Source organism: Pezoporus wallicus, unplaced genomic scaffold (genome assembly GCF_028554395.1).
Source record: "Pezoporus wallicus isolate ANWC-B61680 ecotype Strahan unplaced genomic scaffold, APGP_CSIRO_Pwel_v1 contig_7506, whole genome shotgun sequence".
Taxonomy (NCBI): domain Eukaryota; kingdom Metazoa; phylum Chordata; class Aves; order Psittaciformes; family Psittacidae; genus Pezoporus; species Pezoporus wallicus.
This window is the reverse complement of record NW_026637546.1, coordinates 2,524,161-2,547,369: the sequence shown is the minus strand read 5'-3', so window position 1 is coordinate 2,547,369 and position 23,209 is coordinate 2,524,161. Positions and strand designations below refer to the sequence as shown.

At 44.0% G+C, this 23,209-nt stretch overlaps 1 long non-coding RNA gene across 1 annotated transcript; it reads left to right on the top strand.

The window, feature by feature from the left end:
• Window positions 1-4,982: 4,982 nt before the first annotated feature.
• LOC130597533 (uncharacterized) lies at window positions 4,983-22,858 on the top strand. Its single transcript, XR_008971791.1, has 4 exons — window positions 4,983-5,144; window positions 14,094-14,299; window positions 20,625-20,693; window positions 21,996-22,858. It is a non-coding gene; the product is annotated as an uncharacterized LOC130597533 (long non-coding RNA).
• The last annotated feature ends 351 nt before the right edge of the window (window positions 22,859-23,209 follow it).

The following is a 23,209-nucleotide window of genomic DNA, read 5'->3' as shown; positions in this document are numbered from 1 at the left end:
CTGCACAAACATTCTGTGCTAAGAAATTTTTGTGTTCACACTCTGGACTTTGCTCTGGAAACACTATCTGAAGAATTCACTTTCAAGGGTAAAACATTTGCTACAGCATGTTTTCACAGGCAGATTTTTGTAGCTTTCTGCACACAAAAATTCATTACACCTTTCCTGGGAATGATTTTTGAAGAAAAAAAAAGGAAGCAGCACTTATATATCTTTTAAATTAAAATATTTTATGCTCTATATTTGATATGCCATATCTGAGGTGAGTTCTTCTGCAGGGCATATGCAGTTCCTTCTTCATATATGATACTACCAGTTAAACAGCAAAGTATCTTGTACATGCCAGAGTTACTTACTGAGCTAGAAAGACCTATTAGTGGAGGAAATACATAATGAAACTTCAAGATATAAAAGTAGAAAGAAGGAAAGTCAGGAAGAAAATGCTCAGTAGCAGTCAATATAGTGATTAGAGGCAGAGTTTCAGAAATGCCTTTGAAGGACAAAGAGGGTCATGTTAGTACACTGGAAGATGTGACAGCCCCATCCTAAAGTATAGTTGCTTCAGAGATGACCCCAGGAAATGTGGCCTTGCCTTGAGGCATTCATTTGTCAAGTTCTGGGCCAACAAACCACTATCAGCATTGCTCATGGTCTGCCATGGATCTTTGTCACAAACCTTGAGCTAAAAACATTCAGAATTTGAGGAAAAAAAAACTGTGGACTTTGAGGTCCACTCACTACAAAACATGGGAACTGCTGCTCTAAGATAATCAAACACCCAGCTGCCACAACATTGACTTATCTGTTGCCTGAATACTGTGAGAAGGAAAATGAAGCCTCCTAACTCATGGAGATCCACAGTTATTTTGCCTACCCTTGGGCCACGGTGAAGTATTAGCAAAAACCCTAACAAACCCACGGTGTCTATCTTTTCTACTCCCTGTGCAACAGAACTTGCGGTGTCAATGGAGAGGAGAAAAGCCACCACTCTGACATCCATTCTGTGCAAAAGGAGGTGGCAAGGGCTGGCCAAGACAAAGCTTGACATGTTTACACCGAAGCCTTCAACATACTGCTCATTCCATTATAAGTGGATCAAAGCAAAGGGCATGATTATATATTTGTGTAGCGCCAACAGTGTGTTAAGCACTCAATTTGCCATCAGAGGCTATTCCTTTTGCTGTGATATTTCAGGCAGGGATTCCCATTCATCACATTGATCCCACTCTGGGCCTAGAGCACAAGGTCAGCTGTCATTGGCTCTGTCACGCTCAAAGGCTGCAGTGCTCTGGTAATTAAGACTGTTAGATGGGAGGACCTCTTTTCCTGCTATTTGATGTAGAGTAGGTGCAGATGAAAGATTTATAGTTTTAATTCAAATAGGGGACTTGTTTTTGACAACTTAATTGCGTTTGCAGAGAAGTTCTGGACCCTTTCTCTTGCCAAGTCATTATAGAAAGGCCTCACATCTTGAATCTACCAGGAAGCTGTTTGGATTAAAGAAATAACCAAAGGGACTCTGCATTAATGCTGATAGAAACAATAAACATTTGCTTGTCCTTCCTCTGCTTGTAATAAATATGTTGCTTAAGATAGTACATTTTCATACTTCGAGACCAAGATGGGTATATGTTTTCCTAACTTTTTTCTCTGTCTATATTCATCTCTATAAAGAGAATTTTCCTTTTTTATAGCACCCTTACTAAAATTAGTTAATGAAGCCGGTAGAATAAAAGGCTAGACTGAACACATACTAAAAACAGGTACTTGTTCCTTTAATAAAAACGTGATTATAAATAATAAAATATAGCTTATTTCTGTCCACAAAATTGCACTTTTTTTTTTTTTTTTTTTAATACAAAGTCATTGCAACACTTCACAGTTACCGCAAAGATATTCCTTTCACCCACCTAGTAGGAGCTAAACATCTGGACTGCAATTAAAATCACCTAAAAGTTAAGAAATCACTTAAGGCACCCAGTCAGTACAGGCAGATTTCTCAGGGATATGTATGTATGTAGTGGGTTTGCTCATGCTGATTGGCTTTTGCTAGCAGCTGCCAGCAGAGGCAGGCTGTTATGCTCTGTTTGGACAGAGGGAGGAAGATGATGTGCTTTTTGTCAGCAGATTACGGAGTAATTCCCAATAGGCAAGGTGAGACATCCCTGGCACAGGAGAACCTGGCTCCTATTCCTGGCGCTGGAAAAAGTGACGGATGGTCAGACAAGTGGAGGTACCCCATCTTGCATGTTGTTTGGTTCACATTTTGGGCATGAGGTCTGTAGGAGTGCCACTGGTTTGGGATCTGGGACCTTCCCCTAGCTCTGTCTGGTATAATCCCACAGCCCTCCATACAAATCGAGTCGTTTACAACAATGAAACTCAGCTCGTTCAAAATCTGAAATAAAAGTACTTCTTAAATTCTTTATGCTGAGCAATGAAAGGGAACAAAGCTAGGCTGCTCTATTTGTGTGGCTTTCATTACAGAGCATGTGAGGTTTTTATAACCATTGCTAACATTGTTCTCATAAAAGGAACTGAAACACAGAGACTTAAAGAAAGACTGGCATTTAAAAAGGCATTTCAGCTCCTTAAAGTGGCTGCTAGTTTCATAGTGAAACAATCCAGAAGTCCCTAGCTAGGCGTTTTTCTTAGCACAGATGAGTACCTTCAAGCTCATAAAAGCCTTCAGACTGTTGCTATCATGAAAAGCAGAACAAGGAACTTAACCATAATCTCGTGAGCTCCCAATACCCAGCGTTTAAGCTCCCAGTACACAACCATCTTAAGAACCTGAACATGCACAAGTCCATGGGACTTGATGAAATCCATCTGCGGCTCCTGAAGAAGCTGGCAAATGAAGCTGCTAAGCCACTGGCCATCATATTTGAAAAACCATGGCAGTCAGGTGAAGTTCCCAATGACTGGAAAAAGGGAAATATAACCCCCATTGTCAAGAAGGGGAAAATGGGTGACCCAGGGAATTACAGACCAGTCAGTCTCACCTCTGTGCCTGGCAAAATCTTGGAGCAGATTCTCCTGGAAGGCATGCTAAGGCACATGAAAAACAACAAGGTGCTTGGTGACAGCCAGCATGGCTTCACTAAGGGGAAATCCTGCCTGACCAATTTGGTGGCCTTCTATGATGGAGCTACAGAACTGATGGACAGGGGTAGAGCAGTTGATGTCATCTACCTGGACTTGTGTAAAGCGTTCGACACTGTCCCACACGACATCCTTGTCTCTAAATTGGAGAGACATCAATTTGATGGATGGACCACTCGGTGGATAAAGATCTGGCTGGATGGCCGCACAGAAAGAGTTGTGGTCAATGGCTCAATGTCCAGCTGGAGACCAGTAACGAGTGGTGTCCCTCAGGGATCGGTGTTGGGACCGGTCTTGTTCAACATCTTTGTCGCTGACATGGACAGTGGGATTGAGTGCGCCCTCAGCAAGTTTGCCGATGACACCAAGCTGTGTGGTTCGGTTGATAATGCTGGAGGGAAGGAATGCCATCCAGAGGGACCTTGACATGCTTGTGAGGTGGGCTGATGCCAACCTCATGAAGTTTAACCATGCCAAGTGCAAGGTCCTACACCTGGGTCAGAGCAATCCCAGGCACAGCTACAGGTTGGGCAGAGAAGAGATTCAGAGCAGCCCTGTGGAGAAGGACTTGGGGGTGTTGGTTGATGAGAAAATGAACATGAGCTGGCTGCAGTGTGCACTCGCAGCCCAGAAAGCCAACCATATCCTGGGCTGCGTCAAAAGGAGCGTGACCAGCAGGTCAAAGGAGGTGATCCTGCCCCTCTACTCTGCTCTCATGAAACCTCACTTGGAGTATCATGTACAGTTCTGATGTCCTCAGCATAAAAAGGACATGGAGCTGTTGGAACAAGTCCAGAGAAGGGCCATGAGGATGATCAGAGGACTGGAGCACCTCCTGTATGAAGACAGGCTGAGAAAGTTGGGGCTGTTCATCCTGGAGAAGAGAAGGCTGCATGGAGATCTCATAGCAGCCTTCCAATATCTGAAGGGGGCCTATAGGGATGCTGGAGAGGGACTCTTCATGAGAGACTGTAGTGATAGGACAAGTGGTAACGGGTTAAAACTTAAACAGGGGAAGTTTAGATTAGATATAAGAAAGAAATTCTTTCCTGTTAGGGTGGTGAGGCACTGGAATGGGTTGCCCAGGGAGGTTGTGAATGCTCCATCCCTGGCAGTGTTCAAGGCCAGGTTGGACAGAGCCTTGGGTGACATGGTTTAGTGTGAGGTGTCCCTGCCCTTGGCAGGGGGGTTGGAACTAGATGATTTTAAGGTCCTTTCCAACCCCAACTATTCTATGATTCTATGATTTTCTCCACGTACAGAACACTGCCAGCGAGGTACAATTCAGGGCACAGGCTGTGCTCCCTTGCAGCACCTCTCCACCAGGGAGAGCAGAGGCTGTGATGGGGATGCACATGCTGTTGGGAGGAAGTGCAGGTGCTACCAGCAGGAGTGTCTCTGCAAGAGAATCAGGGGAGGAGAGGATATTTTACATCTCCAGGACCTTCAGCTCCTGCTGCATCTGGACAATGACATTTCTCTTCTGACTGCAGCAGCCCAGGGGCTGTGGAGAGCAACAGTCCCTTTTTAAAGCAGCAGAAAGGAAAGATAAGCACGCACCTGCGAAAATTAAGAGCATTTGGATTTACACTGAAGGGGAGAGGAGAGAGTTGTTGGTTGGGTTTTTTAAGCTTGGTTTCCCAGAGAGCACTAGGGTTGTGCAAACCGGCTCCCTTCATGGGTTATTTCCTGAGAACCCAACCTGCAGCCATCTCCCATGTCTCAGGGACTCCCCAGAGGCTGCTCCCCTCCACCCTGGGTCTGCTGTTTTCTGCGGCAGTAGTGAGCCATCGGGTTTGGATTTCGGTCTGTGGGTGGGAAAGGGAAATGGCCTTTGTCATTTCCTAAGCATCACCTGGGACTGAAATGAAGGTTGTGACTTGCTAGGTGGAGGCAGACAAAAGCAAGCCAACTGAAGAGAGCAGCACAAGGATGCAGGTCCTTGCCCTATTCACCCAGAGGCCATAAAGTTGGGACAAGTGCCTTTCCTGGAGTTAGTGGAGGCCACAAAAGCAGAAGAGCTATTTGTGATACCAGGGGTGGGACTGTCCACCTCAGCAGATGAAAGCTGTACATGCTGGTTTCAGCTGGGATAGAGTTAATTTTCTTCCTAGTAGCTGGTACAGTGCTGCTTTTTGGCTTTAGTCTGAGAACAATGCTGATAACACATTGATGTGTTAGTTGTTGCTAAGTAATGCTTACCCTGATCTTACCTGAGACTTTTCAGTCTCATGCTCTGCCAGCACAGGAAGCTGGGAGGAAGCGAGGAGGAAGCTGGGAGGAAGCTAGGAGGAAGCAGACACAGGACACCTGACCCAAATTAGCCAAAAACTAATTCCATACCACAGCACATCATGTCCAGTATATAAGCTGGGGGAGTCACCTGGAAAGGATCAATTGCTGCTCAGGTGGGGCCATTCATTGGTCAGCAGGTGGTGAGCAATTGCATTGTCCATCACTGCTGTTTATTGTTGGTTTTTTTTCTTTTCCTCTTTAGTTTTATATCTCTGTCCCTGTTATTCCCTTTATAAATAGTAGTATTAGTATTGTTATTATATTGTACTTTAGTTATTAAACTGCTCTTATCTCAGCCTGTGGTTTCTACATTCTTTTGATTCTCCTCCCCATTCTGCCTGGGGCAGGAAGTGGGGGAAAGGAAGGGATGAGCAAGTAGCTGCATTGTGCTGAGTTACTGGGTTGCTCTAAACCATGAGGTTGTGCCCACTTTTTTACTGGTTCTTGTCCCCCTTGTAGCTTATGCTATGAGTGAATCTCTTCACTTTTACCAAATGACGGTATCAACTCATTCACAAGTGTTATAATCTGGATCCAGGCCATGTATTGATAGGACAAGAGGGTTCTTGCAGTCAAGAAGTGTCTTTCCTTCACATTCAAGCATGTACTCACCTGGTTTCCGTGTCACCCCTGCAGGATACAGCCTGAGAAGATCCATCCACCTCTTACACAAAATAAAGGAGCTCTTTATTTACAGGCCTCCCTGCTCAGTATGATCTGGAGCCTAGGCTGCCCAACAGTGTTTACATCATCAGGCAAAATCACCAGAACTACATTTGTGCAGGACTTTTTTACCTCAGAATATCTTTTTAATTTATAAACCCATGGATCTTACTCGTCTCCCAGCTGGGTCCAAAATCAGACTCTGCATTTGCTTAGGGTTCCTAACAACCTGGCAGCACACATTAATTGTACACACATGGTTATAGAATATGGCTTTATAAAGGAGGGAGTTTTACAGCCCTCAGTTTTAGAGTGTCCCATAGTACAATTTAAGAGTAGAGCAGGGCTGGTCAAGTCACCACATGCTGATGCTTCAGAGAGTACTGCAGAAGCAAGCAGGAGTCATCCAAGAAAAGATTTGGTCCAGGTGTTTCAAAAAGGACTCAAGTTCCTTTAATGAGACAGAACAAGAAGTGTATTACCATTGAAAAGGAAAAAAATGTCTGTAGGAAGGTTTTGATGGTTTTGAAAGTTTTCTGCTCAGCCTGATTTGTGCTTGGTGCAGTAGAAAAGGAGGGCTGGAAAGGCAACTTTTCACCACCTCTGAAAACCTGAACAATTTTTCTCTAAATACCTGAAAGTAGATTTAGAAGCTCAGCATTAGCCATTAAGCTTTGTAAACGTTGGCCAATAAAAATGACAGGTTTTCCCAGGTGTATCTTAAATACAGTGTTTCTTGTTGTAACCTCATTAAGTGAGAAGCATGATAGATATTCCTTTAGCACATCCTTTGTGTTTCTGCAGTCAGTTGTCATCTATCTGTTATTCTCTACATCATTTATTTTATTGTGTTACTCTCTCCTGAGCTCTAGAGAAGGTCCCAGACAATTCTAGTGCTGCAGATATGTGATTTTGGCAGGATCACTCAATTGCTGTTCCTCAGAAATAATCCTGCCTTGGCACAGGGGTAAAATGCTGCAGCATATCCTAATTAGTTGTGAATGCTGAAGGGAGAAGTCCATTACACTGCAGGACCCTGCTCTCTGGAAGGTGGTGAGAAAGCATCCATTGACAAAAAAAAAAAAAAAAAAAAAAAAAAAAAAAAAGCCCAATCAGATGTAAATAATCCAGAGAACCTTATGGAAGGTGAATTAAATTTCAGATTGTTATTATTCATCTCGATTGTTCATGAGCAGGGTGAACTAGACTGCACTGAGCTCAGAACTGCCATGACAAAGCTTCAAACCAGTTAATTTAAAAATACCTCTAACTCTCTGCACCGTCCCTTGCTTCCTGTCTAGATACCTTTTGAAAATACGTACTCTCACACTCTCCCTGTCTGGGTTTTGATCTAATACATGCCTACAAGTGCCACAGCCTATTAACAAACCTTCAAGCTGTTTAGCTGGGTTCTTTGGCAACCAGAGTGCCTGGAGCTGTGAGATGCTGCAAAGAGCAGCTAAATGGGCTAAATGTGTGAACATTTCTGACAATGATGTGTGCAGTGTCACAGCATGTCCATCCTTGTATAACTTTCTGGGTTTCCCACACAATTTAAATCAGGCCAGTCATTTGCAACTTGGAAGCATAGAAAAGAAGGTATCAGAAGACAAAGTGAAAGGGTATAATAATGCTGCAAACAAGAATATGTATCTACTGGACTATGTCTTAAGAAGGTCTGACTATCACTTTGTACGATCAGCCTATTTATTGGAGGTACGGCAATTCTCACATTACAGAGCACTATCATTTAGAATACAATTTTGATTAATATCACTCAAAAATGAAACATTGAGATAGTTCAGTTCCTTCCAAGGAGGAAATTCAAATCCATTGGGGAAGTCACAGACAGCATGTGTAAACTCTTTTGCTGATAGAAAATGATGAAATATCCCAGAACATCATTACTGCTCAGTACTTCCCAAAGTCTGTTCCTCCAATCCCCCAAACTAACAACCCTATGGATTTATGATTTACCGAGAGATCCACAGGTTTCTCAGACCATTCACTCAGCTTTGTGAGGAAGTGAGGGATTACAGGGAACTAGACAAGCAGGTCAGCCAAGGTTCGTGTCTTGACTTAACTGTAAGTTGATAGTGACATTTTCCAGATATCTATGGGGACTTTATCTTGGGAGATGCTCATTTTATAAACACAAGGTAGAATTTCCTGAAGTAGGAATTTACGATACCGTGTGCGTCCTTGTAGACTAGCAGACACTTCCATCTCACCAGCTCTTTCAAAGACACTTCAAACATGAAGAAGTGACACCATGCTCTGTAGGCAAGAAGAGAGAGCTGAGATGTGGCCTTTGTCTCCATCCATGCTGCATCCCCAGCCAGCGTTCACGCATGCATCTTGTACCAGACACCTTCCCAAAATGATGCAAGAAAGAGGTGAAGTGTAGCTCCTGCCTCTCCACACCAGAAAACTGTGCTTGCTAGCAAGGGATGGACACCAGCTCTTTAGAGTCAACCCTGTAGAATCAACCTCTGGGGAGCCCAGAGCCCCAGCACATTCATTAAGGGGTGTCTCCAAGGCAGCCTGGCATAATTTCTCCTAAATCTCTGGAAAGCATTGGTAACTGCCTTCTGCTGTGAAACAGAGTCACTTTAAATTTTAAGGTTGATCTCAGCAGCAGTGCAGGCAGGAGACTGCCAACTCTAAATCTCTTGCTACTCTTTAAAATGCCAGATGGTCAGTTTATGCAACTGTCTAATTGTTCTTGATAAAAAGCCAGAGGTATGCATGTTGCTTTACAGACAATTAAAAAATTGAAGGTCTGAACCATAGATGGCTTCCAGTCTGGATCCTTCACAACACACTAAGGGATGGGAATAACCCAGCTGAGAATGAGGGCTGGAGAACCCAAGGATTAGAAGAGTGAGAAGTCGCTCAAGAATGTTCTTGCATACACTGGTTGTCTCTGTTCCCAGGAGATATTTTTACTAGAAGTTTAAATTGAGATGATTTTAAGCAGGTCAGTGCTCTGTGGAAACTAACTAGTTTGGCACTAGTTGTAAAATTATGGTCACAGTTGTTACAGATGCTTGATTTCAATACATCCGGTATACTATCTGTTGAAAGATAGGAATAGCTTTCCCTTGAAGAATATGTTATTGCTGCTCACTACAGCTGTTCATAAGTGTTTCCAATAATGATAACCAATCCTGCCAGCCCTCATTATATTATCATTCTATTTTATAATGCTTAGAAAATTGTGTAGGCAAATTTTCAAATTATCATTGCTCCATTTCCATCTAGTCTGCACCTTCAGAGGGTCTGCCTCTCTGATCTGCTGGGCAACAATATGTTCTTCAAGGAAGTTCCACAGACTGTTGGTACACCTGGGAGTACAGCAGAGTACAGACTCAGCTGACACTGTAGATTATTGCAATATATATAGGTATATCTCTGTAATCTTGTCGTGGTTTAAACCCAGTCAGGTAATTCGTTCGCTCACTTCCCCCCCTTTCTTGCCCTCCCCCTGCTCCCGGAGGGACGGAGAGGAGAATCAAAAGAATGCAACTCCCACGGGTTGAGATAAGAACAGTTTAGTAACTAAGGTATAACACAAATCACTACTGCTACCACCAATGATAATAATGATAAAGGAAATAACAAGGGAACAGAATACAACACCTCAGCACCAGCTGACCGATAACTCGCCCCCCAAGCCCGACCAAGCTCCGACCCATACCTCCTCCAACCCTGCAGTCTCCCAGCCCTTCCGGCTAACTCCCAGTTACATCCTGGGCATGACGTGCTGTGGTATGGAATAGCTCTTTGGTCAGTTTGGGTCAGGTGTCCTGTCTCTGCTTCCTCCCGGCTTCCCCTCCTCCCTGGCAGAGCATGAGGCTCACAAAGTCCTTGGCCAGACCAAAACATCTCTATCAGCTCTGTTCCCAAGCCGAAAGTCAAAACACTGCACTGCACCAGCTACCAAGGAGGAGAAACATGACTGCTACTGCTGAACCCAGGACAAATTTAAATGTAAAATCTATTGGGTGCTGAAAAGAGCCTATTCTTGTAGAACTGTATAGAACCAGGAAGATTTTATACCTGATGTGAGCAGGATGTTTTCCTTTTACAGCTACTGTCTTGTCCAGGAGTATCTTGCATCTAACAATACTCAAAGGCATAACAAAGTACAGGAATTACCATTCGGCACAGTGAACACCAGTATATAGAGGAGGAAATGCTGCTGTATGGCACTAATATGTTACCTGTTCTAAGATGGACAGGCCTGCAGCAGGACTATAAACTTTCTCTCCTTTGGAGAACTTTCAATTGTTCTTTTTTGAACTTTTCACATGTGTTTGGTCACCTGGTGCTTACACAACTCTATAACTTTGATAAAAGGAGCCAAATGTTTGGCGTTTTTTAATGTAATTCTCTGTAGAGAGAAGTAAAGGGCTTGAATTATTTTGACCATAGCCCATTGTTGTCACTGTCACTTCAACCAACCACATAACTCAGTTATTTTTCCTCAACAAAAATATAGTCTGCCAGGCATGGTTTTCTCTGTGTAAAAGAGAGGGCAGAAATCCCATTACCTGCAAACAAGATTTGTGCATCTACCTCTCATACAGAGATTTGGAAAATGTATTCCTATAGGCCTCTGCCCAGGGAGTTTAGTTGTGTTGCTGGTTTTAAAACTGATTTAAAGGTGAGAGCATGAATTTAAAAATATGGATGTTAGCGCTGGGGTGCCCAAACCATGAATCACAGCAACAGCATTTTAGAAAAGAAAAAATCTATTAACAAATGGGGTTTGTACAAGAGAGCCAAGGTACAGTATCTTTTTATTTGAATCAGTTCTGAAACTTTATAAAATCTGGAAATCACTAACATAAATTCTTCACAGTAGTCAGGACAGTATAACCATAACAGGTTTTGGAACCTTTCCTAACACTTCTTTTTAATTCCTTTCCACTTTCATGTTAAAAAGTCAGAAACAGCATCTCTGAGACATTCTTTGCGGTGCTACCTACACTGAGAGAGAGGGATGCCACCGCCTACCTTATCCAAACATGCATTTGCTGTCTGGATATTTGTTTTCTGCTTTTTCTCAATAAAAAGCAGCATGTTGGGTGAAAGCACCACTCAAACAGGGTTTGACCAGCAGGCCACTTGCCAGAATACACTGTAGTGCCAGTGTAAAGGTCTGTGACCCATTTAGATTCCCAGTGTCTTGCAAAGGCTGTGACTGTAAAACACAAATGGTGTGGCTGCATTTCACATACCAAATGCAATACTTTATCTTCCTGTACAGCACTAACATCCTACCTTGTCTCTCACACAGACTCAGAATCATGTTACACCATCAACAAACTGTAAGTAGTTTACAGAAAAAAATTGCAATTATTTCCTTGCACAGTGCTTCTGGGGAAACACAGGATTATCCTGCTCCCCAATCCTCCTGTCTTTGAGTTCTTATATCCTAAAACATAGGGACTATAAACAGAGGGTAAGGTGAGAATCTCTGAGGGAGTTAATTACTATAGTGTTGGAGCTCTGAGATGGGTGGATGTGTTCAAGGAGTTTATCAGAGGTAGATCCTGCCTGTCAGACAAGAACCATGCACTGTGGGGATCCTCTACCAGTGACAGAGTGGGAATCCCTTGGATGCAGTTCTTTCATACCTGTGTCTCCAGATACAGAGATCTGCACCTGCACAAGGATACATTAGGGAATCTGACTGAGAGGATCTGGTCTTTATAGTCAGTGGAAATCTGGATAGTATAATGGATGGAGTCTCAAGCAATTCTCATCTTGCCTTAAACTAGTTGTCTAATATGAAATCAGGATAATTTTAACTTCTCTAAATTCAGAAATATGAGTAGCTAGGACTATAGAGAGTTTTAGTATCAAATGAGCTAGGAGGAAAACATTTCCAACCTTAATAATGGTGGAGAAGCAATAAGATACATCATTCATTAATAGGGATTCTGTGTGTGCTATGACACACCTGGGTCCAAAAAAATGGTGCTGAGGCTTTATTACCTTCTTATCTGAAGTTTGCCAGAGTTCACATAAGTGTTTTTGAGATAAATATATTTCCAAAGATGTGTTGCTGGTCCACGCCAGAGGCATTTGTCAAAGGAATATTGAACATGTACATGTTAACCTGAATGGTGGCAAAGGAGCTTTGTGCACATAAATTCTCTTTCTGGTTGGACTTTTGTAAGTGCAGGCTAGGTTCAACAGTGTTTTTTCAAACTCCTTTTGTCATAACAGCCACTACATTTCATCATGAAATCTATTTTCAAGAGGAGATTCAAATCGTGAAGTATTTTTAAAATGGGTTTATTTAATATGCTTTGCACTTTAGTCATGGTAGGAAATACTTCTTTCAAGAGCATCTGGCTCTCTGGGCTTCAGTTCTCTGGGCTGAACATAGCAAGAATCTTTTGTTTCTTTCAGACTGTCAGAGTTCCTGCCATCTGGCAATCAGGAAAGTGCAGAACAAAAGGATGTTTCCAACAAACACCAGCTTCAGCAAAAGCTTTTTTTTAAGTTTTCAACCAATTTTGGGTCTGCATCATAAAGCAAAAAGAATGGTATAAAATGTGAAGAGCTGTGCTGTGTAAACAGATCACTGTTGATGTGTGTTCCACAGCTGGACTCACGGCCACATTAACTTGTTCTGTTGCAATAAAGTTTTAACATCCAGGTTTCATCTGCCAGCTGATAAATGATGGTAGACAAATTAAAAACAGTTTTGTTAGCAAGAAACAACAGTGTATCAGGAGTCTGTCAATTAGGTGCTAGCACAGAACGTTGTCATTACACAAATGTCTTTTGGCTATAAATGAATGTCCAGCAACTCTACTAGAAACCTGGGTCTAGAGGATTGCTAATAGCAGCCCGATTTCAAAGTTCATTAGGCTAAGACTTGGCAGACTGATTCTCAGGACAGATGTGCATTTTTTTATTCTTCAAAAAAATTGTATCAGTCCATTCAAGCAACTTTGATCTACAATTTGGCAAACAGCTTACAATTCTCAAAGTTTCATATGGACGTTTTTATTCCAAACTTTAGGTTAACAATGGTTTCCTTAAAAAAAAAAAAAAAAAAAAAAAAAAAGCTCTTGTAAGCCCTTCAAGATAGCTGTATTGGCCTCCTACACTTTTTTCCCCTTCCCCCTCCTCAAATATTGCTTGCAAATGGCAGATAACAAAAATGCATGAACATGCCTAGTAGCCTTGTTGCCATGCTTCAGTGCCAAATTGAAACCATGCCACCCTATAACAAACCTTGACCTGCAGGGTAATTGCTCCATTTTTCATGGTTTCCTACTCTGTTGTGGACATTTCAAATTGCACTGACCTGCCACCCACTATTCCAGACAACTCACCAGCCAGGAGTCCAGCTTTTAAATGAAACAGGGTTTTAACTCCAAAATGGCATGAGGAATGTAACTGCTTCAAGATGTATCATGTATTGCTAACCAAAGCCTGGAGTGCTACCTAATATACAACATCCCCATGGAAATGTCAGCAAATGCTACTGCAGTGCAGAAATAGCAGAAGCAGCCTACAGTACAGGGAACGAGGGGGAAGATTATAGCTGTACTGGTGAGCTTCATTGCTGGAAGTTTTCAAAATAGGTCTGCAACTACAGCTAGATTTTTACTGAATCATGTCACAGATTTCCAGAGGTTTTTATGGACTGAACAATATAATTGATGCGATTAAAAAAGGCACTGGATCGTTAAAAGGTATTTTTAGTGGACAACTAGTCTTTTAAAGCAGCAGCAAGTAAGCCTCAGTAGAGACAGTTTCATGCCAGCATCTAAAACCACAGATTTTCTACAGTCCTCCTGATACTTTTGAAGGTCTCTCTTTGTGCTTAGACCTGGATTAAAATAAAGGTGCTGCAAACATTTTTCACAGGACCCCAGCTCCTTCAGATTCACAAGGGTCTAATTTTTGCTTTCATTAGTGTTTAGGATATAATATCCGTTTCTAGCCCAAGCTGGTACAAAGCACACCTTGAAAATATAATTGTCCGCCTTTTTCTGCAGGCAGCCTGGAATAAGGATTTGTGCCATATAACCCATCTGGGCATCTAAGCACTATAATATTTAACTCCATTGGCATATCAGTAACAGAGGAAGCCTGTGGCAGAAGAAAATGCTGGCTGGCCCAAAACACCCTCTAAAGCAGACACAGCATGTGCTTAACCAGGCTTAGTGCAGACCAGACGTAAGGTCTGGCCTCCTCAGGGTAAGTCAGCAGTGCCACTCTGGCCTGCCTAAGGAAAGCTGCTCCTCTGACTCAGGGAGAGCGCACCGCAGTTTTGGGAACCTAAGGAGCCTCCCTTAATCCGAGCCATCTGGTCTGGCAGGATGAGCCCATATTGCCCCATCAGACAGAGCTCTCAGGTGATGCTTTCAGCTGTCATTGCTGGCATCAGGACAGCATGAAGAGGGACATTGGCTTTCTGTGCAGTGCAACTCCCCCAGATTCTTCTGCTACCCTAAAGCAGAAAAGCATCATTTTAGGAGAGGGCACCTGCTCCTCTTAACTGAAGTCCACTTAGCCCAGCAGGGACTCTTTTGGCTACAAAGAGGTGCTGGGTTTTTGCATTCTGTCAGGCTCTTTAGTATTGTTTCTTGATGAACAGCATTAATAAGGCAGGTGTTTTACCCAGCCCAATTGGTGTTTTGTCCCTGGAGAGGTGTTAGCCAGTGGTGTGGGAGAAGGATGTTCATGTAGTAAATCTTTTGTTATTTAAATAGGAAACATTTTTAATAGGGGATACGGGCGGTGTTTAAAAGCTGCAGAGCTAGACGCTCCAGGGATCAGCTGTAAACGAAGGTTAAGCCTTGTGAAGGCTTCTACCTTAGCTTTTTATTGGGACTGCTATTGTGACTGAGGCCTTGATGTTTTATAACTCTGGCCATATGGTTATGTGTTTTTGGAGAAGAGGGTTTGGCGAAGGGCAGGGGAAAGCATGAAGGGAAGGGAGGTTGTTGTTACTGCTGCAGTAGAAGAAGCATGTTCAAATTTCCCATTGTGGTGTGTCCTAACTTACAGCATATGGGTACCAATTCCACAGTCTTTATGGGGAAATCACATGGGCATTGTTAAATCATTTAATCTAAACTTTGAAAAAGAAAAATAATAAGGTGATTAAGGACAATCTGAAGCTACTTGATAATGTGATACTGAGGGGATGGAATCAACTTTCATTACTGAGCTAGGATGAACACAGGATGCTGAGTGCAGGGAATAGGTAGCTGGTGGATTTTTCTGATATTTTGCAATAGGGCAGCTGCTCATGTTCTTTCCACTACAAGAGAGACAGATGCACAAAGAGAGAGCTTCAATGCCTTCTGCAGAGAGCTCTATTATTCTGAGCTGAAATTGAACCTTGTTCATTTTAAAGCATTGCAATATAGCCTTTTTATTTCCTCCAGCTGTGGGTCTTGACTTTCAGCTGGAAAGAGGGGGCAAAAAAACAGGGCAATAGAAGGACTGGAAAAAGTAAAACCGCAGGATGCCTGTCAATACCTGCTCTTGAGTTAGGAAACTCTAAACAGGACTATAATTGAAAGAAATTGAAATCCAGGGAGCTCGAGCGACCAGGAGAGCGGCGACCAGAGCAGGTCGACGTAGTTTGCGCGGCAGTTCGCGCGGGCAGGCGAGCGGGCTGGTGAGCACGCGTCGTATGAGCAGGGCCCGGTCCGGGAGCTCTGCTCTGGCTGCCCCGGGGGTGGCAGCGTAGGCACCCAGACAGAGCCGGTGAGAGGGGAGGCTGCAGTGCAGAGCTATGGGTGCAGAGAGGGCCTGCACTGGTCTGGTGAGGGGAGGGTGCACAATGGGCAGGGCTGCACTCGGTGCTCCCTGGTGGAGGTGCTCCTGCAGCAGGGGCTGAGCTGCGGGGTGCTGTTAATAGGCTGCGAGATGTCAGGGAAGCTGAGAGGAAGCAGGAATGCTTGCTCCTGGCCCAAACTGTGCAGGGGCCTCGAGCTTCACCTCTACCTCATGAAGGAAAGGAGGAGGCCGTTAACTGGGAAGCTGGGAATTAGTGACAAAAAAAAACAACAAAAAAAAAAAAAAAAAGAAGGAAAAGTACAACCAAAAGCGAGGGGCTTCCCCCTAAATCCCCTGTCCCCACGCAGAACCGCTTTGCTGTCCTGCAGGGAGCTAATGAGGAAACGCACTCGAGCCAGAAACAGCCGGCTGATGCACTGCTGAAGAAGATCTCTACTGGTGCTGCCAGGAAAAAGCGGCGGGGCGTAGTAGTAGGGGACTCTACACTGAAAGGGACAGAAGCACTCGTCTGCCGGCCTGACCCCGTCTCAAGGGAGGTGTGTTGCCTGCCGGGGGCACGGATCAGGGATGTGGCAGAGAGGCTGCCTGCTCTAGTAAGTCCCACGGACTATTACCCACTCCTGGTGATACATGTGGGTGCTAGGGACATAGATAGTAGTAGCCTGGGGAACATGAAGAAGGACTACAGAGCCCTGGGGGAGGTGGTTAAGGGCTCTGGAGCTCAGCTGGTCTTTTCATCAGTTCTCCAGGGTACAGGGGAGGACCTAAAAAAAGCTGGGAGGATTGGCCAGGTTAATAATTGGTTAAAAGGGTGGTGTCATAGTCAGGGGTTTGGGTGTCTTGAACATGGGACCCAAGTTTGTAGGCCAGGTCTAGTGGGGGCTGGTGGAGCTGCTCTGATAAAGAAGGGAAAGAGGTGGGAGGCTTGCCAGACTGGTCAAGGAGGCTATAAACTAGATGTGTTGGGGGAGGGGAGCATCATTCCATCCCAACACATCCAGTCAGTTGCCAGAACCTATAATAAATACCTGGAGCGATGTAGAGATATCCCAGCCGCTCCAGCCAATGAGCTGGCTTCAGTTAGAGCTCGGCTCAGATGCCTCTATACAAATGCCCGTAGCATGGGGAACAAACAAGAGGAATTAGAGATGTGTGCACATCTACGGGGGTATGATATAATAGGCATCACAGAAACATGGTGGGATGGCTCCTACGACTAGAGTGTCGGAATGGAAGGTTACAGGCTCTTTAGGAAGGACAGGCCTGGCAGACGGGGAGGAGGAGTTGCCCTTTATGTTAGGGATAGGCTGGAGAGTATGGAACTGTGTCTGGGGACAGGTGAGCAGTCCACAGAGAGTTTGTGGGTCAGGGTTAAAGGGAATGTAGCTCTGGGAGACATTGCTGTGGGGATCTGTTACAAACCGCCTGATCAAGAGGACTCTGTGGGTGAAGCACTCCATAGACAGATAGGAAAAGCCTCACGCTCACAGGCCCTTGTTCTCATGGGGGACTTCAACCACCCTAATGTCTGTTGGAAGGACGGTACGGCCCGGCACAAGCAATCCAGGAGGTTCCTCTATTGTGTGGAAGACAACTTCCTTCTGCAAGCAATAGAGGAGCCGACAAGGAGAGGTGCCATGCTTGACCTCATGCTAACCAACAGGGAAGGGCTCGTTGGAAATGTGATGCTCCAGGGCAGCCTTGGATGCAACCTTGGGAGCCTGAGATGCTCGAATTTGAGATCCTCAGGACAGTGAGAAGAGCGTGCAGCAAGCTCACTGCCCTGGACTGCAAAAGAACAGACTTTGGCCTCTTCAGGAACCTGCTTCGGAAGGTTCCATGGGATACAGCCCTAGAGGGCAGAGGGGCCCAAGACTGTTGGTTGATATTCAAGATCACCTGCTACAAGCTCAGGAGTGTTGCATCTCAACCAGAAGGAAGTGCAGCAGGAGGGCCAGGAGACCTCCTTGGATGGATAAGGTGTTTCTGAGGAAAATGCAAATGAAAAAAGAGGCTTATAATAAGTGGAAGCAAGGACACATGGCATGGGAAGAGTACAGGGATATCGTCCGAGAAGCTAGGGACCAGGTTAGGAAAGCAATGGCCCAGTTAGAATTAAACTTAGCTAGAGGTATTAAAGATAACAGGAAGGGATTCTACAAGTACATAGCAAATAAAAGACAGACTAGGGAGAATGTAGGCCCTCTCAGGAAGCTCTCAGGAGAACTGGCTACACAGGATTTGGAGAAGGCTGAGGTTCTGAATGACTTCTTTGCCTTGGTCTTCACTGCCAAAGGCTCTGACCAAGCCACCCAAGTCTTGGAAGACAGATGCAGGGACTGGGACAATGAAGACCTTGGGCCCACTGTAGGAGAGGATCTGGTTCAAGACCATCTTAAAAATCTGAATGTGCACAAGTCCATGGTACCTGATGAGATCCATCCACGGGTCCTGAAGGAGCTGGTGAATGAAGTTGCGAAGCCGCTGGCCACCATATTTGAGAAATCATGGCAGTCAGGTGAAGTTCCCAATGACTGGAAAAAGGGAAATATAACCCCCATTGTCAAGAAGGGGAAAATGGATGACCCAGGGAATTGCAGACCAGTCAGTCTCACCTCTGTGCCTGGCAAAATCTTGGAGCAGATTCTCCTGGAAGGCATGCTAAGGCACATGAAAAACAACAAGGTGCTTGGTGACAGCCAGCATGGCTTCACTAAGGGGAAATCCTGCCTGACCAATTTGGTGGCCTTCTATGATGGAGCTACAGAACTGATGGACAGGGGTAGAGCAGTTGATGTCATCTACCTGGACTTGTGTAAAGCGTTCGACACTGTCCCACACGACATCCTTGTCTCTAAATTGAAGAGACATCAATTTGATGGATGGACCACTCAGTGGGTAAAGAACTGGCTGGATGGCCGCACAGAAAGAGTTGTGGTCAATGGCTCAATGTCCAGCTGGAGACCAGTAACGAGTGGTGTCCCTCAGGGATTGGTGTTGGGGCCGGTCTTGTTCAACATCTCCGTCGCTGACTTGGACAGTGGGATTGAGTGTGCCCTCAGCAAGTTTGCCGATGACACCAAGCTGTGTGGTTCAGCTGATATGCTGGAGGGAAGGAATTCCATCCAGAGGGACCTTGACATGCTTGTGAGGTGGGCTGATGCCAACCTCATGAAGTTTAACCATGCCAAGTGCAAGGTCCTACACCTGGGTCAGAGCAATCCCAGGCACAGCTACAGGTTGGGCAGAGAAGAGATTCAGAGCAGCCCTGTGGAGAAGGACTTCGGGGTGTTGGTTGAAGAGAAAATGAACATGAGCTGGCTGCAGTGTGCGCTTGCAGCCCAGAAAGCCAACCGTATCCTGGGCTGCATCAAAAGGAGCGTGACCAGCAGGTCAAAGGAGGTGATCCTGCCCCTCTACTCTGCTCTCGTGAGACCTCACTTGGAGTATCATGTACAGGTCTATGTCTTCAACATAAAAAGGACATGGAACTGTTGGAACAAGTCCAGAGAAGGGCCACGAGGATGATCAGGGGACTGGAGCACCTCCTGTATGAAGACAGGCTGAGAAAGTTGGAGCTGTTCAGCCTGGAGAAGAGAAGGCTGCGTGGAGACCTCATAGCAGCCTTCCTGTATCTGAAGGGGGCCTATAGGGATGCTGGAGAGGGTCTGTTCATTAGAGACTGTAGTGACAGGACAAGGGGTAATGGGTTTAAACTTAAACAGGGGAAGTTTAGGTTGGATATAAGAAGGAAATTCTTTCCTGTTAGGGTGGTGAGGCACTGGAATGGGTTGCTCAGGGAGGTTGTGAATGCTCCATCCCTGGTAGTGTTCAAGTCCAGGTTGGATGAGGCCTTGGGTGGTATGATTTAGCGTTAGGTGTCCCTGCCCTTGGCAGGGGGGCTGGAACTAGATGATCTTAAGGTCCTTTCCAACCCTAACGATTCTATGAGTCTATGATTCTAAATTCAGGCAAGGTACTGCCTCCCCCTAGATATATGCACAGTTATTGTCCTTCTCCAAATATTTAAGATGCACTATTGAGGAATTCCTTTTCCACTTGAAATTTTTTAGGATGTTAAAAATATGGGGGATGCCTAGAGTATCCTAACAGAGTGCATGTGGTAAGGTCTGCTATTCCAGTATTTTTTATCAGAGGCATCAGTGTGCAAACTTTTCAAAGGCACAAAAGGGAATTGGGTACTTACTTCCTACCCCGTGCCTAAATCCTCTCTGTGCCACCGGAGACCTCTTCCTAGATGAATAACCAGCAAACTCTGAAGAACCCATTTCCAGATGTGAAGCTGGATTTATGATACTAGAAATTCTCAACAGTGACAAAGTACTGAATTTATGGTTCACGTTTGGATTCTTTCAAAAAGGGTCACTTACAGAATTTTGTTCGAGGTTTTCCTATTAATTGATATAAAAGTTAAGGTGAGGAGAAACATCAAGGAGTGATTGGCAGGTTCCCACAGGTTTGCAGGCGCTCACTTTAGTGACATTTATGAAATGTTAGAGAAACTGAGAGTTACCAAAGTATCAGCCCACACTTTGCAGGAAGTCTAAGTCATTTCAGTCTGCAGAGAAAATGAAGTGTCTGTTTCTTTAAATCTTTAATGAGATGCGGCACATACTTCACCAAGGATTTAAAAGCTAAACAGACATTGGGACCTGCATTACATCTCTCTTCTTTGACTATCTTTAGTAAACAAATGCAGTTTAAAGCATTGTACTTAATGATGTTGTTATTAACCCTGTTATTTTTTGAGGCAGTGTATCTCAGTCACTGCATACTGACAGTGTGCAGTTTAGATAGCTCTAGGGATACTTCACAGTTTGTAAGTAAGTAAGCATCAGTGGTGAAGTTGCCAGATTGCTTCGTGAGCTGTAGTGCTCTGGCTTTGCCAGAGCAGATACCTTCCAGCTGCACACTGACTGCAAAGTAACAAGAAATGGCAAGAGTTACTGAATGAGAATAACTCCTGGAAGTGACATTAGGGTGGCCTCCCTAAAAGGAATGAGGAGGGATAATTGCCTGACATTCTTGGGGCCAGAGCTGTGGCATTTCTCTGAGACCTGCAAATTTCTTCCAGGCTGTCTATGGTACTGTAACGCCAAACCGCTAGCAACTCATTACACTCCTACCAGCAAAGCCTGGCCCTGGCAGCTCGGTGCTTTAGTAGCCAATATTAACTTATTATCCTAAGTAAAAATATTTGTAACAGGTGTGTGCCAGACACATTTCCAATCTCATTAAGAAGCTAAAAAAAAACACCAAATAAGGCAAAAGGTGGATTTTGGCTGCCATCCAACAGAACACATAAGTGCATACCTACTTAGAATGTGAAAATTCTCGTTACTTTTGAAGAACATACATCTTTAGTATTAGCATTTAGATTATCTCTTGACTTACAGTTGTTGATTTTTATCTTGAGTGTTGTAAAAATGCTTCATCATCTGCCTTAAAGTCTTCTGTCTTGGAGAGATCCTGAGTAGACAGTAAGCTCCATAACATTTGCTGTGTGAAGGCTGACAGTGTGTATGCCTTCATCCCCTACGTCCGGAAACAGAGCTGGGGCCATACTCAGAGACAGCCTTTCTGAGACATGGCTAGTAAGGAGTCTACCTGCTCCGTGTAACCTACAGGCAGAGGAGGAAATGTTTGATCTGCTCTGATCATTCCTTCCTTTGGAGCTGCTTCATGGCCCCTACTGAGGGCAGTGGTGCTGAGTCTCTCTTGGCTACTACTAAAAGAAACACTGGGTCCCACAACTCAGTATCCTGTATTCTTTAGTTAGGCAATCTTTAGGTTGCAGCCTTAACAAAAGCTTCTTACCCTGCTTCCATCACAGGAGTGTTTGTACCTTGCACAAATACTTTTCAAATAATGTTTAGCTGTTTTGTGTTACACCAAAATACGTGAAATATGTGTCCTCTGAGGAAGGCCTCTGTGGGGCATCTGCAAACTGCAGACTGCCAGTTCAGTCACCACGCTATGGTTGTTTGAACTGTCTTTAACCTGAGCTGTGAGAGTCCTGGAGTACTTGGTCTAGCAAAACTCCATTGTCATAGTAATGGCCAATTATTTTAAAATAAGCTTTTCATAACCAAATCATAGGTAATAATTCCTTATATCCTTCACAGATATTTCCTTTCAAATCCTTGCTCCTCATGAAGCTGGAACAGCTCCTTGTATCTCAAGCAAACACATACAGAAAAACATAAACTAAGATCTTCTAGACACATGGAGAAGTATTGGATTCACTCCTGCTTGCCTGTTTTTAATTCCTGACACTGCCTATGTTACATAAACAGTTTTCAAGCAGAAATCCCCTTTTACTTTGATTAGTAGTTGCACTTTAAAATCAATTACATAATATATCCTTTGGGAAGGAAACAATTTCTGAGAATAAATGAACAGCCAGCTTTCTGGATCTTAGAAATAGCACTAAGATCTGTTAAAATGCAAACCAGCTGTTCAAGAAGCTCCTCAGAGGCTTCTAAAAGACAGAAAAGATTTGACAATTGAACTTCAAGCAAAAGTGCTTAGGTTAAAAAGTAAGTAATTTTAACAAGACTTTGATGTCTGATTATCTGAAATTAGGAACTTCTTAGCTCACTAATTTCCTCTGGTTTTCATAACCGAGTTCATCAGCTAAACACCAACTGGACTTCAAGGAGTGTATTGATGTGACACAAATCACAAACAATACAATTTCTTAGGAGGCCTTGTAAGGGGCAAGAAGTAGTTTTTGTTCTATTCATCCAACTGCATTTGTGCAAAAGCTCTCTGTGCTGTGCTAGCAACCCGAAGCTGTCCTTCCAAATCAGTGAGCTTTGGGTTTTAATCACTGCAAGTAAATGAGCTATTCTAGTTACCAAAAGAGAAACAGTTGCCAATCATAGTAGAGAAGAAAGCAGACCCACTGCAGGGCATGAAATTAAATTTTCCAGGTAGTAGCCAGTAATTGATACCACAATGTGACCTTTGCCAATAGCAGCCAATTTAGAGCTGCGTGGAACCGTAGCCGAAGTAGGACAGAGGCTATGATCACCAGCACGCTTGCTCAGCAAAGACAGTGCTCTCTGCCTTCACTGGCACGTAGATCTGTGCCTTTGTAATTCACACGAAGCAAGACTCTCACCAGATGCAGACAGCATCCCAAGAATATCTTTACACAGACCTATTTTTAATAACATTTTTTGTAACATGGCAAAATAACAGTACAGCAAATTTGCATACAAATTACAAGGAATTAACAGGTCTCCTTAATACTAGCATATTTTATGTGCCCTTAGTCAATGACATTTTTTTCTTCAAGTTCAAAAACTAATGAAGAACCTCTATCAGTAATCCT